The sequence below is a fragment of the Paramormyrops kingsleyae genome, chromosome 10, assembly GCF_048594095.1.
Source record: "Paramormyrops kingsleyae isolate MSU_618 chromosome 10, PKINGS_0.4, whole genome shotgun sequence".
In the NCBI taxonomy this organism is placed as follows: Eukaryota; Metazoa; Chordata; class Actinopteri; order Osteoglossiformes; family Mormyridae; genus Paramormyrops; species Paramormyrops kingsleyae.
The window spans coordinates 29248175-29264384 of record NC_132806.1 but is presented as its reverse complement, the minus strand read 5'-3'; positions in this window follow the sequence as shown (position 1 = coordinate 29264384).

Genomic DNA, 16210 nt, shown 5'->3' with positions numbered 1-16210 from the left:
CCCCCCCCTTCCTGTCGCGCAGGTGCGCCCCCACCCTCATGACGGCCGCGCGGCCTCGCTGTCCTCGTCCAATCATCTGCCGTCAGCCGCTGCCGCAGTGTGAAGCAGCCCTTCCTTACGGCTAGTTTGCTGCCTAATGGCACCTCACCCTCCCAGTCACTCCCCAGCCTTCCCCCCCCCCCCCCCACCCGGCCCCCTCCATGTGCTGGGGCAGTAACAGGTGCATTAGTATGAAGCGCCGCTTCCACAGGAGAAGCGGGACCCGCCTGGAGTCACCGGCAGCTTTATTAACAGAAGCCACGTTTGACATGGTTATTTATGGCGTTGTGTCTTTTATAGAGATACTCTTGTATTTAATACACCTGCTGCAGCGATCTGTGCTCTGCCTGCGCCTCTCTGTGTTTGTGCCTCTCTCTCTCTCTCTCTCTCTCAGCTATTTTCAGCATGTACCCTCTCACTTTCCAATGTTCTTTTCTTCTCTTCTCCTTTTCTTCTGAAACGGTAGCTTTTCCCCTCCTTTTCACCTCTCAGCCAGCCCCCCCCTCGTCGTGCATGGCAGCCATCTTGCTCCCCATTCCAGGTCCAAGGTGTGTCAGTAGCATGACTAACAGACACTGAAATTGTTCTTCCCTGTGTCAGCACCCCCTCCCCCCCCCTCCCTCCCCTGCCCTCCCCTTATTCTTCCAGGTACTTTTTTTTTTATCATTTTTTTCCCTCTTGCTCTCCCTGCTTCTGTGTTTTCGTGCTGCTTTCGACATCCCGCTCGCCGCGCCTTTCTCAATCGCCACATTATTGATCGGCGTTGGGGTGGGGGCTATGATGGCCTAGCTCCTGCTTATGCATCCCCTCAAAATGAATGCCTCCCACCACCAGCTTTTATCATGACCCCCCCCCCAGTCCACAGTAAGGCCGCTACTGTTATGCACCTTCAGATTTGCCCTGGCGCTAACGCTCTGCTTGATGGAGACATGCATGCTCTGCTCTTCCTTCTCTCTCACCCTCTCTGTTCTTTCTCCCCCCCCATGTGCCCTGCCACCCCCCCCCCCACACCCCCAAGCCATTCTCTTCCTCTGTCCTTCTCCATTCTCTTACTTTAATCTAAATTAGTGACCATCTGTGTGCCCCTCTAATATCCAGGGGCTACACTTTACCCCCCCCACCCCCACCCCCCCGCACGGACTCCCCCCGGTAAGGGGAGCGTGTCCCCTTTCATATCTTTATCTTTCGTTCCTCAGCATTGTGTCTGGCGTTACAGTTTGAGGGAATCCGTATTACAGAGCAATCTGTCCATCCCAGCCCACCCCCACCGCCGGGTCTCATTCAGTTCACATCAAATGCACTTTATTGGGGCAATGAAAGCTTCTGCCAAAGTGTCCTTAATGCATTAAGTCGCGTTACTTTAAAATAAGCGTAGCCGTAGTTACCCATCTGCTGGTAACGGCTGAAGCCCTCTCTCTCCCTGCCGGCCCGCAGCTGTAATCTCCGGATGGCGGGGACTCTGGGGGGCTTTGCAGGAGAGCCGACTTCCAGCTCGCCGTTTAGCGATGCGCTTTCTGTTTAGAAACTCCTGTCCTTGCAGATAGACTTCGCCGAGCGGGATGGTCGATACGCAGACAGCTGACATGCTGTACATTGACCGCCTGCGCTTTTTAATCCATGTAAATAATTCATTTAAAAATCCCTCTTGATCTCCCCACGTAGCCATTATTCTTTTTTTTTTATTACTGCCTTATTTCTCCAAAATCCCCGCTCCTCTCGGCGTGCGGCCCGAGCCCTGCTCCCTTCCCGCGATCACCTACCCGGCACACGAGGCCCGGCAGATGGGGGCACCCCGGGGCAAGTTAGACCCCATTGTGTCACTGTATCTCTGTCCATGGGCACATTAATTGCAGTCGGATACTACCCCCATTTTGGTTGTTTGGAGTTTTTTAAAGGGACAGCACCAAAAAACGAGGCCTGGGCAGAGCTTTCAGTCTCCTGTGCAAAAACTTTATTCACTTCTATTCTACTTCATTTACTTCTATGCTCCAGCAGTCGCCATTGACCCCACACCGAATTCTGCTCCATTTCCTCATGCTCAGGGTCTCGCCTCCTCCTCCCTACACTGTGCCTCTCCTCCCCACCTCCTTCTGGATGATGGATGACTGGCTGTCCGTGCAGAAGAGCCGGCTGTCACTCAGGGTGGGGTTGACGCAGCCAAATTGATGGCGACGTGCCTCGGCTGCTCGTCCCTGGTTCCTCACGCCCCCCATGTCGGAGCCCCCGCGCCAAAGCCCAGGCCCGTGATGATAAAACAAGTCAGCGGGTCCCACCTCCCCCCTCGCCTGGCACCACGGAGAAGCCCGATACCCTAAATCACCGAGAGTGGGCATTCGTTAGCGCCCTTCGTTGTTGTATTTGAATTAGTCCTTAATGAGCTGATTAGCGAGCTATGTTCTGGCCACGTCAGGCTGAACCACGTGCTTAGAGCGCCCCCTTCCTGAGTGATGCTGACACATCCTGGCCAGCCGTTCGATCTCCAGGCGAACGCGGCACGGCGCTGAATCACTCTATAAATCCATGCGCGTCTGTGCGTGTAAATTCCTCATACAGAGCAGAGACAAAGGGCCCCATAAATTTTCCCAAGGCTGTTTTGCTCAGAGGCTTTCAGTTGGGTGCTGAGCGGAAGAGGGAAGCGGCCTCGTTTATTTCAGGCAACGACCACGTGGCTCTCGCTGTTTCTGCACCCAGTGACATTTTCGCTCTGTAGTTTACTTAAATCACACGTGAAACATTCCCTTTGTCACCTGCTGCCTCCTGAAAGGGACGAGGGCCACTGTCACTGTAAGAGCTCCCTGTCACCGACCTGTGTTACTGTCCGTATTTCCGTCGGTCTCTCTGTCTACACAGTGATCCCACAGCTTCCAATCAGCTGAGATCAATCCTCAGCTCTTATTTGAAGATTTACACCAGATTCAGTTATTAAAATTGTGCTTTAAGGCAAAGAATGAAAGAGTTTTTATACCCCCTACTCAGCCGGATGTTTTAAAGCCCAGGGACTTAAACCAACAGTCTTTGGGATGTGTCCATGTGCTTGACGGGGGGGGGGGTCATCAGTAGCACTGCTTTGCAGACGGAATGGGGGGGGTCCCCCAGGCTTTCTAATTGCAGAAAGCTGGGGCTCTGTACCTCACTACTCATGGATGATTCCGCAGTAATGGACGATTTCACCTGGTGTTTGTAGGCTGTGGTCTTTGACAGCAGCAGACTTAGATGTCAGGGATTAGAGAATGACCCAAGCGGATGAGCGGATGGACCACAGAAAGGGAATCAGGAGAGGATGGAGCCAGGGGCTCTGGAGAACTAAATCCACCTCTTTACTGTGGGGAGCCCCTTAACTCTGCCCCTCTCTCTATCGGAATAATCTCTCTATTCACTCTCACACAGCACATGCTCTCACACTCACAGACTCTACACAGGCACATTTCTCATTCTTGGTGTTTTATGATGTTTCTGTTTAATGTTACTATGCATGCTAAACGAATAAAGGAATAATGTTATCACGTAATATAGTATAGTGTAGTATAGTATAGTATAGATGATCCTCACTTTCAGATGGCTTGACTTATTTCATATCGATTTTACAATGGTGCGATAGCGATGCACATTCAGTAGTCAGCTTTAAATTTTGATCAGGCTAGCGATATACCGTATGATACTTTCTGCTGATGCCATGGAATAAATCGTACGGTGTTTTTCTTTTACTGCATTTAATGAAAATAAACTTATTTTGTTTACTTTTCAATTACTGGAATTTAGTTAGTAGCTATTTTTATTTACATTTTTATCATTTAATGTTGATATTTGTCATTTTTTTCCACTTTCCAAGGTTACCCCATCATATGTTGAGGAGCATCTGTGTAATGTAGTATAGTACAGTATAGTGTAGTGTAGTGTAGTGTAGAGTAGAGTAGTATAGTATGCCATGGCATGGCATGGTATGGTATGGTATGGTATAGCATGGCATGGTATGGTATGGTATGGTATGGTATGGCATGGCATGGTATGGTATGGTATAGTATGGCATGGTATGGTATGGTATAGTATGGCATGGTATGGTATGGTATGGCATGGCATGGTATAGTATGGTATGGTATGGCATGGCATGGTATGGTATGGTATGGTATGGTATGGCATGGCATGGCATGGTATGGTATGGCATGGTATGGTATCGTATGGCATGGTATGGTATAGTATGGCATGGTATGGTATGGCATGGCATGGCATGGCATGGCATGGCATGGCATGGCATGGTATAGTATGGCATGGTATGGCATGGTGTAGTATGGTATGGTATGGCATGGTATGGTATGGTATGGTATGGCATGGCATGGCATGGCATGGTATGGCATGGCATGGTATAGTATGGCATGGTATGGCATGGCATGGTATAGTATGGTATGGTATGGTATGGCATGGTATGGCATGGCATGGCATGGCATGGCATGGCATGGTATAGTATGGTATGGTATGGCATGGTATGGTATGGTATGGTATGGTATGGCATTGCATGGTATGGTATGGTATGGTATCGTATGGTATGGTATGGTAGTCTATAGTATTGAATCAGTGGCGAATGTAACAAGCGCATATAGGGGTTTTGAATGATCCACAGAGCTGACTTTTGTTCCTGTCCTGATTGCTGAAGTCATAATGCTAAGTCAGGGCACAAGCCAAGCCATTCCCCCTCCCCCAGTCCGGAACACAAGGCTCCATGCTGCGGAATAGAAACAGAGAGATTAAGCAGGGGGGGGTTCATATTTTGTGGAGGGAGCGTGGCATTATGGAGATGGCACCCCCCCGGCCTTGTCAGCTCTGTGAAGTGAAAGCCCAAGCAGGTGAAGGCGGCCGGCACGATGCACATCCTGCGGAAATTCCCCCATCGATCCGCGTATTTATTTTACGGCAAACGTGCTGTAATGAAGTTAGAGGCCTTTATAAATAATAATAATAATAAAGGTCGTGAGATTGCCTTTCAATGGAAATCTCATTTTTCCTTTTGTTGGCAGCACGCGGTATCGATTCCTTGGCTTATTATAATTCTTACTTCATTTCAGAAATCCCCCTCTTTTTCTCTCCCTCCCCACCCGCATGCAGACCCTTCACGTCCAGATTCCTGTCTCTGTAGTCTTCTGCAGACGCTTCACCCCTGCAGCTCTATTAATACATAAGCGCGCACATGCTGAGTTCACGCTACCTGCTGTAATTACTGAGCCTCTAATGGTTTTCTGAGGCCCGGAAGCCAGCAGCGTCGTAATGAAGGTGGAACGTTTTTGTGTGTGTGTGTGTGTGTGTGTGTGTGTGTGTGTGTGTGCGGGAGGAGGTGCACTCACCTTGTACTGGCAGTTTTTTCTCGTGCATTTCCCCCCCATGCTCCTAGGGGGCGCTGCGATCCCCGTGACTGCTCCCTGGGGTGTTTTGCACAGTCGCCAGGTTAAAATGGGGCAGAGGGAGTCCCCAGGGATGACGTCATGGCCTGAGCATATGCGATTGGGTCACAGACAGGGGCCCACGAATTGACACACGTACATGTACATCGACAGCACGCTGATCATCATGTAGGAGTCTGTTTGCACTTTCCGCTGGTGTTTGTGTGCTTAAACATGTTCTGTTTCCCATGCGGGAATGGGATGATACTATTTGCTAAAACTATAAATGTACTGGACGTGTGTCCGTTTGCACATGTTTATTCATCCATGTCATGGTGGGTGGGACCAATATAAAGTAACTGCATCTTAGCTCCTCCCTCACCCAAGTGGTGGTTGGCCAGTACACACACACACACACACACACACACACGTAGGGTAAACATATCCTTATGGGGACCGCTCATAGATAGAGATAGAGATACTTTATTTATCCCGAAGGAAATTTAGGAATCATTCATTTCAATCATTCATTTCATTCATTTCAATGGGAAAAATGCTAACGCTAACTATGACAACCTTAACCCCTACCCTGCCCTAACCATAACCATAAGTAACCAAACAAAATACAAGAGTTTTTGCATTTTTAGTTTTTTCATAGCAGTCACCGATTTTTATAAAATAGAGTTTTCCCTTATGGGGACCAGGAAACCGGTCCCCATAAGGGAAAAAAAACGGATATTTATCACGTTATGGGGACATATGTCCCCATAAGGATAGGTAAACCCGCTCGCACACACACACACGGACATAAGCGTACATTTGAACCCCACAAATGCATACGCCCTCACACAGAGATCTGGTTTGATTATATCGCTGCCACAAACCACTGGGGCTTGTTCTTTTTTTTTTTTCCTCCCTTCAAATTAAATTTTCCCTGAAGACAATGAAATAAACATTAAACGCTAACACTCAGAAACTGCTCTGTTTCTCATGACATTTCATCTCCCTGTTGAATAAAAGGAACGGAGGAAATTGAAAGAAAGCGAATGGCGATGTCTGTGTTTCATAACGCATGGGAGGCAGGGGGGGGTTATACATTCTGAAAGCCATCAGAGAAACGCTGACTAATGGTGCATGTTAAGGATCAGGACACAGCGATGCACAAACTATTGTTTTACTGAGATTTTAATGGCTCGACAGCAAAGATTCCCCGTCTGAATCCGGCTGTAGATTAGAGCAATACCAACGGTAAACATCGACCCGAAGCGTTTTAATCCACCACGCCGGCTGAAGCGTGTTTGCGGGGCTCTTTCGGAGACCGATGAAAGGCCTGCCTGTTTTTCTGTGATTCGTTCGTGGGGATTAGAGATGTCGCACACACTCACACACACACACACACACACATACACACTCACACAGCACATGCTCTCACGACAGGTACTTCTCCCCTAACAGACCTGCAGAGGGGTGTTGCCGTGGAAATGTTCATTTTGGATCACACACACACACACACACACACACATATTTGAATTCACATCTTTGTGGGGACTGTCCATTCATTTCTATGAATACTTTAATCCTTACCCAGCCCTAACAATCATAAGTAACTAAACAAAATACAAGATTTTGACATTTTCAGTTTTTTGATTGCAGTCACAGATTTTTTACAATTGGTCCCCACAATGTAATATATACACGACCACACACACATACACACAGAGGCACACATGACAGCTGGGCAGACCTGCTTGAAGCTCTAAGGTGTTACCCCTACCAGGTTTTTTCGGGGAGGCCTGGAGCGCCCCCCCTGGACCGCGCGTGACAGCACGTATCGATTACGCCGGTGGCTGCATGGCTACTGGGATGCTGCAAAGAGGTGACAATGACTTCATCTGCCGGAGAGGAACACCCAGTGTCATTAGCATTGTCATTAACACGAGGAGAACATTAACACGGGAGACTAATAGTGATGGATCTCCTCTAACGACTCGCCCCCGGTCCATGACACAGACTGCCCCCAGCCCCCCACCAGAAATCTTGAATTAGCCTGTTGGCTCTTGTACAGATTAATATCAATTATCAGTTACTTAACAGGCACTTTTATACAAAAATAAACCCAAGAATACACTGCAATGATACCCTTTAAGCCAGTGTTTCCCAGTCCAGTCCTCAGGGACCCACAGGCAGTCCACGTTTTCGCTCCCTCCCAGCTCCCTGCCAGACAGTCCACATTTTTGCTTCGTACCGGGAGCTGGGTGGGAGGGAAAATGTGGACTGACTGTGGGTCCCTGAGGACTGGACTGGGAAACACTCCTTTAAGCCTTTAACCGCACTGTTTTTGCTGAGGTAATTGAAGTTAAATGCTTTCCTGAACCATATACCAACAGCCCTCCTCCGGGGGGTACACCTGTAACCTGAGCACATCTGCTGTAACTGAAACGCTATTGGCTACACCGGCAGTCACATGACCTTCCTGTTGACAGTGAAGTGAATATGTACAGGGGGGAGCTCTGCCTCGCTGCTGCTCTGCCTCTCTGCTCTGCCTCGTCCCTGCACTCTTCCATGAGATGGAGGAGGGGGGGCGGAATCTTTGGGGTTAAACGTGGCACCCCCTCCACAAGCCCCCCTCCCCCCGGCTCTCTGGCGCTAATGGACCTCTCTTTTGGGTGTCAGCTGCTCCCTCCCCCTCCTGTACTCCTCCTCTCACTGATACCCCCCCCCCCCAATTCTCCCTCTCTCAGCGAGTACCACCTCCAATCACACCGCAAAAAGCCCCTCAGATCCCTGCGTATCAAAACTCCTATCTCACACCAAGCAACACTAACCCTGCCCCCCCACCCTGTAGGCCATATGTCTGCATATTGTATCTCTGTAAGTAACAATATTTGTGGTGCCCATAATCAGATTGGCCAGGGCACGCAGTGAAATATGGTAAGTGGGCTTATTTCATTAGGCTGAGCGTGGATTGATACAGCTCATCGCCAGGCACAGGGGGATGAGCGTGGCTTGCTCATCCCGTGCATTAATCCTAAGTAACAATCCTGCTAAGAGCCCCCGTCCCACCCTGTTTTTGTATCGTGGCCCCCATGAGGACGAGCGGACCGCAGGTTGGAGCACTTCGCAGGGAGATCCAGGCTCGATCTCGGCACGATCTGCCGCACGTCAGCGCTGCTTCTCTCTGGGGATGAGATGACGAACATCCCCATCAGCGAGGGGGCCTGGGGGAAAGAGATGGGGAGGGAAACGGGGCGGGGCTGAGTGGGGGTGGGGGGAGATATGGGGGTTCTTGCTGCTGCCATAGCTGATTCTACCCTTCTGTGGTACTGGGGGGTGACCCAGGGTAATACTTGTTTGATAGATATCTTTACCGGCACGTTTTATCATTAACATCTAGTTAGCATTAAGGGAGCGTACTCACTGATGCATTCTGGGATTTGACTCTCTCGCATTAGCAGGTGCAGCGGCCATTTGCGTCCTGCTGATGCGAGCTTGCTGCTGTCACGCGGAGAGACAGAGGAGCCAGCGAACCAGGAAGAGCGGCACAGGAGGTCCGGCGGACTGGGGGAAGCAGATCGGGTGGACCGATATTTTAATGCGGCCCAAAGCGGCGCTAGAGAAACACGATCGGGTTTGTTTTTTTCTGTCTAGACAAACCGGGGGCCTTCCTGCCTGCCGTAGGTGTACACGGTGACAAATTGCTGCATTCCGCTTCTTAAAAGAAAAGCCGTGTTTATTCTTGCGCTTGTGAGGTTGGATGTCCATAAAGCAGGCTGCAAGGCTAAGTATCTAAGCATATATCCGGGAGTACTCACACGAAGTGCCCTGGCCGGGTGGGCGGACAGGTGGCTGATTTCACTCGCCACACTCATTCAGGGAAAGTGTATAAAGCAAACTGTTGTGTCTGTCTGTCAAGCCGTCCGTAATTTTCCCTGATTCACTCCCGATCTTTGTTAAGTACCTCTAGGTGACTGGGGCGGGAAAGCTCAGTCTATAAATAAACGAAGTGAGACAAATATAAATAAAATCCGGGGCGTGGGAGAGTGAGAGAAGGGGGGGGGACAGGTAGAGAGTGTACAGAGCGGCCATCCGGCCAGGTAGAGAGTGTACAGAGCGGCCATCCGGCCAGTTTGGAGCCACATGAACTTTGTTTCACTTTAAAGACTGCTTGAGAGATTTTAATATCCGTTCATGCCCACTGAAAGCCTGCACTTCTCAAAATGGAAATGGATTCATTTACATGTTTATATATTTAGCAAATGCTTTTATCCAAAGCCATATCGTTTTCTTGAGAAAGCAGCATCACACAATCCTAGGGGCAACTGGAGGTTAAGGTCCTTGCTCACGGGCCCAGTGGTGACATCACTCTGCCACCCCTGGGATTTGAACCAACGACCTGCCATTCACAAGCACGACATGCTTCACATATAATGACACAGGATTCTCCAACACAGAAAAGCCATGAGACACCTCTTCCATCCTCTTTCCTCTCTCACTCATCCTCCTCTTCACCTCTCTCCCCATCATCTCGCTCCATCCTCACTGCCCTTCTTCTCCTCTCTACCTCCCTTTCTCCCATTCCTCTCTCCTGTTGTACTCTACTCTTCCTCTCCCCTTCCACTCTCCCCTTCCTCTCCTCTCTACCTCTCTCCCCTTCCACTCTCCCCTTCCTCTCTATCTCTCTCCCCTTCCTCTCCTCTCTACCTCTCTCCCCTTCCACTCTCCCCTTCCTCTCTACCTCTCTCCCCTTCCACTCTCCACTTCCTCTCCTCTCTACCTCTCTCCCCTTCCTCTCTACCTCTCTCCCCTTCCACTCTCCACTTCCACTCTCCCCTTCCTCTCCTCTCTACCTCTCTCCCCTTCCACTCTCCCCTTCCTCTCCTCTCTACCTCTCTCCCCTTCCACTCTCCCTTTCCTCTCCTCTCTACCTCTCTCCCCTTCCACTCTCCCCTTCCTCTCCTCTCTACCTCTCTCCCCTTCCACTCTCCCCTTCCTCTCCTCTCTACCTCTCTCCCCTTCCACTCTCCCCTTGCATTCTCCCCTTCCTCTCTCCAGTTCCTTCATCCCCTGTGATAAATACCCCAGGCCCACTGTTTCCCTCTTTGGCATTCCTGCCGTGCCGCCGATGAGGCTCTTCTTTATTCATCGTCATGCTCCGTTGTTGTTTTATGATGATGTGGCCGCTGACAGCGAGATGGAGTGGGGGAGACGGGGCAGCGGCACAGAACGCCTCTCTCAGCTCTGATAGGCGGTGTCATGTTTTTAATAGCTAGTCTTCCTCTTCCTGCCACTCATTGAAATTCCCCTGCTGCCCGGATCCTCAGTGGATGAGCACTCGCGTGCGGCTGCGTGTGCATCTATTTGTGAGTTTGATGGTGTGACATATTTTCATTTAGCTTTGGATGTGTGTCAGTCATTTCCAGAAGCAGACACGCACCTTTGTGCTTGGTGTGTGCGTGTGTGTGTGTGTGTGTGTGTGTGTGTGTGTGTGTGACTGCATACACACACCCGGGTGTATTTACTCCTAAGGCAGATAGATAAGAGGTGGAAGGAAGATCCAGGTCAGAGCGGAAAGAGTCAGAGGAAGAGACCGGGGACCCAGAGTAGAGTCACAATCCTACCTCTCTGCTGTTTGTGGAATGAAACTGACAACAAATCAAGGTCTACAATTAAAAAATGATGGAGGGAGAGGAGCAGAGGAGGAAGACGCAGCAGGGTGGGGGGTGGGGGGGGGCAGTGTAAAGATTAAGTAGGGTATTAATTCGGGCCCATAATCTTCCTGCCTCCGTAATTGAGGTCACACTCCAGGAGGGAAGGCTGTTTGGGGGTTATTTGTCTGATTCGCTTTGCTCTGGGAGCGGGAAGCAGATGAATGTGGCGCTGAATGAGATGTAATCCGGAGGGCTGGAGTGCGAACACAGCCCAGCGGAGGTGCTGCGCTGGCGCCGAGGCAACAAAGGCCAGGCGTGACCCACGCCAGATAATTATGGCTCGTTTCTCATTCGGATGGAGCGGGACCCACTCCGGCACACCGTGCGCCCCCCCCCCCCCCCCCGGAGAGGGGGTGTGTCGAGGCTGTGTGTGAGCAGTCTGCCCCCCACCCCGCACCAAGGTCCCGGCACTGATGTCGGGGCTCCCTTACGGCAGCTCCGTCCCTGATCAATATTTTAATAACCTGAAAGGATGAAGGCCTCATCATAATCAATAAAGCGGCATGTGGCGGGAGCAGAGGGACGGGGAGAAATCATTCCTCCTGACAGCTGGGCTGAGCGGCCCTGACACCTCGTTCATTACGCTAACGAATGCCCCTTCAGTGAGCCGGCCACACACGGAGACCGGGGGATGGGCGCAGAGGTCTTACAGGGGAGCAGGCAACACACACTCAGGCTCACAGATGCCTGGGAGAGACATTCAGGCTCAGAGATGCCAAGGAAAGACACCACATACACACTACAGCTCACAGACACCAGGGAGAGACACCACACACATACTCAGGCTCACAGACACCAGAGAGAGACACCACACACACACTCAGGCTCACAGACACCAGGGAGAGACACCACACACACACTCAGGCTCACAGACACCAAGGAGAGACACCACACACACACTCAGGCTCACAGACACCAGGGAGAGACACCACACACACACTCAGGCTCACAGACACCAAGGAGAGACACCACACACACACTCAGGCTCACAGACACCAAGGAGAGACACCACACACACACTCAGGCTCACAAACGCCAAGGAGAGACACCACACACACACTCAGGCTCACAGACACCAAGGAGAGACACCACACACACGCTCAGGCTCACAAACGCCAAGGAGAGACACCACACACACACTCAGGCTCACAGACACCAAGGAGAGACACCACACATACACTCAGGCTCACAGACACCAAGGAGAGACACCACACACACACTCAGGCTCAGACATGCCAAGGAGAGACACCACACACACACTCAGGCTCACAGACACCAAGGAGAGACACCACACATACACTCAGGCTCACAGACACCAAGGAGAGACACCACACACACACTCAGGCTCAGAAACGCCAAGGAGAGACACCACACACACACTCAGGCTCACAGACACCAAGGAGAGACACCACACACACACTCAGGCTCACAGACACCAGGGAGAGACACCACACACACACTCAGGCTCACAGACACCAAGGAGAGACACCACACACACACTCAGGCTCACAGACACCAGGGAGAGACGCCACACACACTATAGCTCACAGACACCGGGGAGAGACACCACACACACACTCAGGCTCACAGACACCAAGGAGAGACACCACACACACTCAGGCTCACAGACACCAAGGAGAGACACCACACACACACTCCAGCTCATAGATACCATGGAGAGACACCACACACATACTGAGGCTCACAGATGCCAGGGAGAGACACCACACACACACTCAGGCTCACAGACACCAAGGAGATACACCACACACACACTCAGGCTCACAGACACCAAGGAGAGACACCACACACACACTCAGGCTCACAGACACCAGGGAGAGACACCACACACACACTCAGGCTCACAGACACCAAGGAGAGACACCACACACACTCAGGCTCACAGACACCAAGGAGAGACGCCACACACACACTCCAGCTCATAGATACCATGGAGAGACACCACACACATACTCAGGCTCACAGATGCCAGGGAGAGACACCACACACACACTCAGGCTCACAGACACCAAAGAGAGACACCACATACACACTCAGGCTCACAGACACCAAGGAGAGACACCACACACACACTCAGGCTCACAAACGCCAAGGAGAGACACCACACACACACTCAGGCTCACAGACACCAAGGAGATACACCACACACACACTCAGGCTCACAGACACCAAGGAGAGACACCACACACACACTCAGGCTCACAGACACCAGGGAGAGACACCACACACACACTCAGGCTCACAGACACCAAGGAGAGACACCACACACACTCAGGCTCACAGACACCAAGGAGAGACGCCACACACACACTCCAGCTCATAGATACCATGGAGAGACACCACACACATACTGAGGCTCACAGATGCCAGGGAGAGACACCACACACACACTCAGGCTCAGAAACGCCAAGGAGAGACACCACACACACACTCAGGCTCACAGACACCAAGGAGAGACACCACACATACACTCAGGCTCACAGACACCAAGGAGAGACACCACACACACACTCAGGCTCAGAAACGCCAAGGAGAGACACCACACACACACTCAGGCTCACAGACACCAAGGAGAGACACCACACACACACTCAGGCTCACAGACACCAGGGAGAGACACCACACACACACTCAGGCTCACAGACACCAAGGAGAGACACCACACACACACTCAGGCTCACAGACACCAGGGAGAGACGCCACACACACTATAGCTCACAGACACCGGGGAGAGACACCACACACACACTCAGGCTCACAGACACCAAGGAGAGACACCACACACACTCAGGCTCACAGACACCAAGGAGAGACACCACACACACACTCCAGCTCATAGATACCATGGAGAGACACCACACACATACTGAGGCTCACAGATGCCAGGGAGAGACACCACACACACACTCAGGCTCACAGACACCAAGGAGATACACCACACACACACTCAGGCTCACAGACACCAAGGAGAGACACCACACACACACTCAGGCTCACAGACACCAGGGAGAGACACCACACACACACTCAGGCTCACAGACACCAAGGAGAGACACCACACACACTCAGGCTCACAGACACCAAGGAGAGACGCCACACACACACTCCAGCTCATAGATACCATGGAGAGACACCACACACATACTGAGGCTCACAGATGCCAGGGAGAGACACCACACACACACTCAGGCTCACAGACACCAAAGAGAGACACCACATACACACTCAGGCTCACAGACACCAAGGAGAGACACCACACACACACTCAGGCTCACAAACGCCAAGGAGAGACACCACACACACACTCAGGCTCACAGACACCAAGGAGATACACCACACACACACTCAGGCTCACAGACACCAAGGAGAGACACCACACACACACTCAGGCTCACAGACACCAGGGAGAGACACCACACACACACTCAGGCTCAGAAACGCCAAGGAGAGACACCACACACACACTCAGGCTCACAGACACCAAGGAGAGACACCACACACACACTCAGGCTCACAGACACCAAGGAGAGACACCACACACACTCAGGCTCACAGACACCAAGGAGAGACGCCACACACACACTCCAGCTCATAGATACCATGGAGAGACACCACACACATACTGAGGCTCACAGATGCCAGGGAGAGACACCACACACACACTCAGGCTCACAGACACCAAGGAGAGACACCACACACACACTCAGGCTCACAGACACCAAGGAGAGACACCACACACACACTCAGGCTCAGAAACGCCAAGGAGAGACACCACACACACACTCAGGCTCACAGACACCAAGGAGAGACACCACACATACACTCAGGCTCACAGACACCAAGGAGAGACACCACACACACACTCAGGCTCAGAAACGCCAAGGAGAGACACCACACACACACTCAGGCTCACAGACACCAAGGAGAGACACCACACACACACTCAGGCTCACAGACACCAAGGAGAGACACCACACACACTCAGGCTCACAGACACCAAGGAGAGACGCCACACACACACTCCAGCTCATAGATACCATGGAGAGACACCACACACATACTGAGGCTCACAGATGCCAGGGAGAGACACCACACACACACTCAGGCTCACAGACACCAAGGAGAGACACCACACACACGCTCAGGCTCACAAACGCCAGGGAGAGACACCACACACACACTCAGGTTCACAGACACCAAGGAGAGACACCACACATACACTCAGGCTCACAGACACCAAGGAGAGACACCACACACACACTCAGGCTCAGAAACGCCAAGGAGAGACACCACACACACACTCAGGCTCACAGACACCAAGGAGAGACACCACACACACACTCAGGCTCACAGACACCAAGGAGAGACACCACACACACACTCAGGCTCACAGACACCAGGGAGAGACGCCACACACACTATAGCTCACAGACACCAGGGAGAGACACCACACACACACTCCAGCTCATAGATACCATGGAGAGACACCACACACATACTGAGGCTCACAGATGCCAGGGAGAGACACCACACACACACTCAGGCTCACAGACACCAAGGAGATACACCACACACACACTCAGGCTCACAGACACCAAGGAGAGACACCACACACACACTCAGGCTCACAGACACCAAGGAGAGACACCACACACACACTCAGGCTCAGAAACGCCAAGGAGAGACGCCACACACACACTCCAGCTCATAGATACCATGGAGAGACACCACACACATACTGAGGCTCACAGATGCCAGGGAGAGACACCACACACACACTCAGGCTCACAGACACCAAGGAGAGACACCACATACACACTCAGGCTCACAGACACCAAGGAGAGACACCACACACACACTCAGGCTCACAAACGCCAAGGAGAGACACCACACACACACTCAGGCTCACAGACACCAAGGAGAGACACCACACACACGCTCAGGCTCACAAACGCCAAGGAGAGACACCACACACACACTCAGGCTCACAGACACCAAGGAGAGACACCACACATACACTCAGGCTCACAGATACCAAGGAGAGACACCACACACACACTCAGGCTCAGAAAC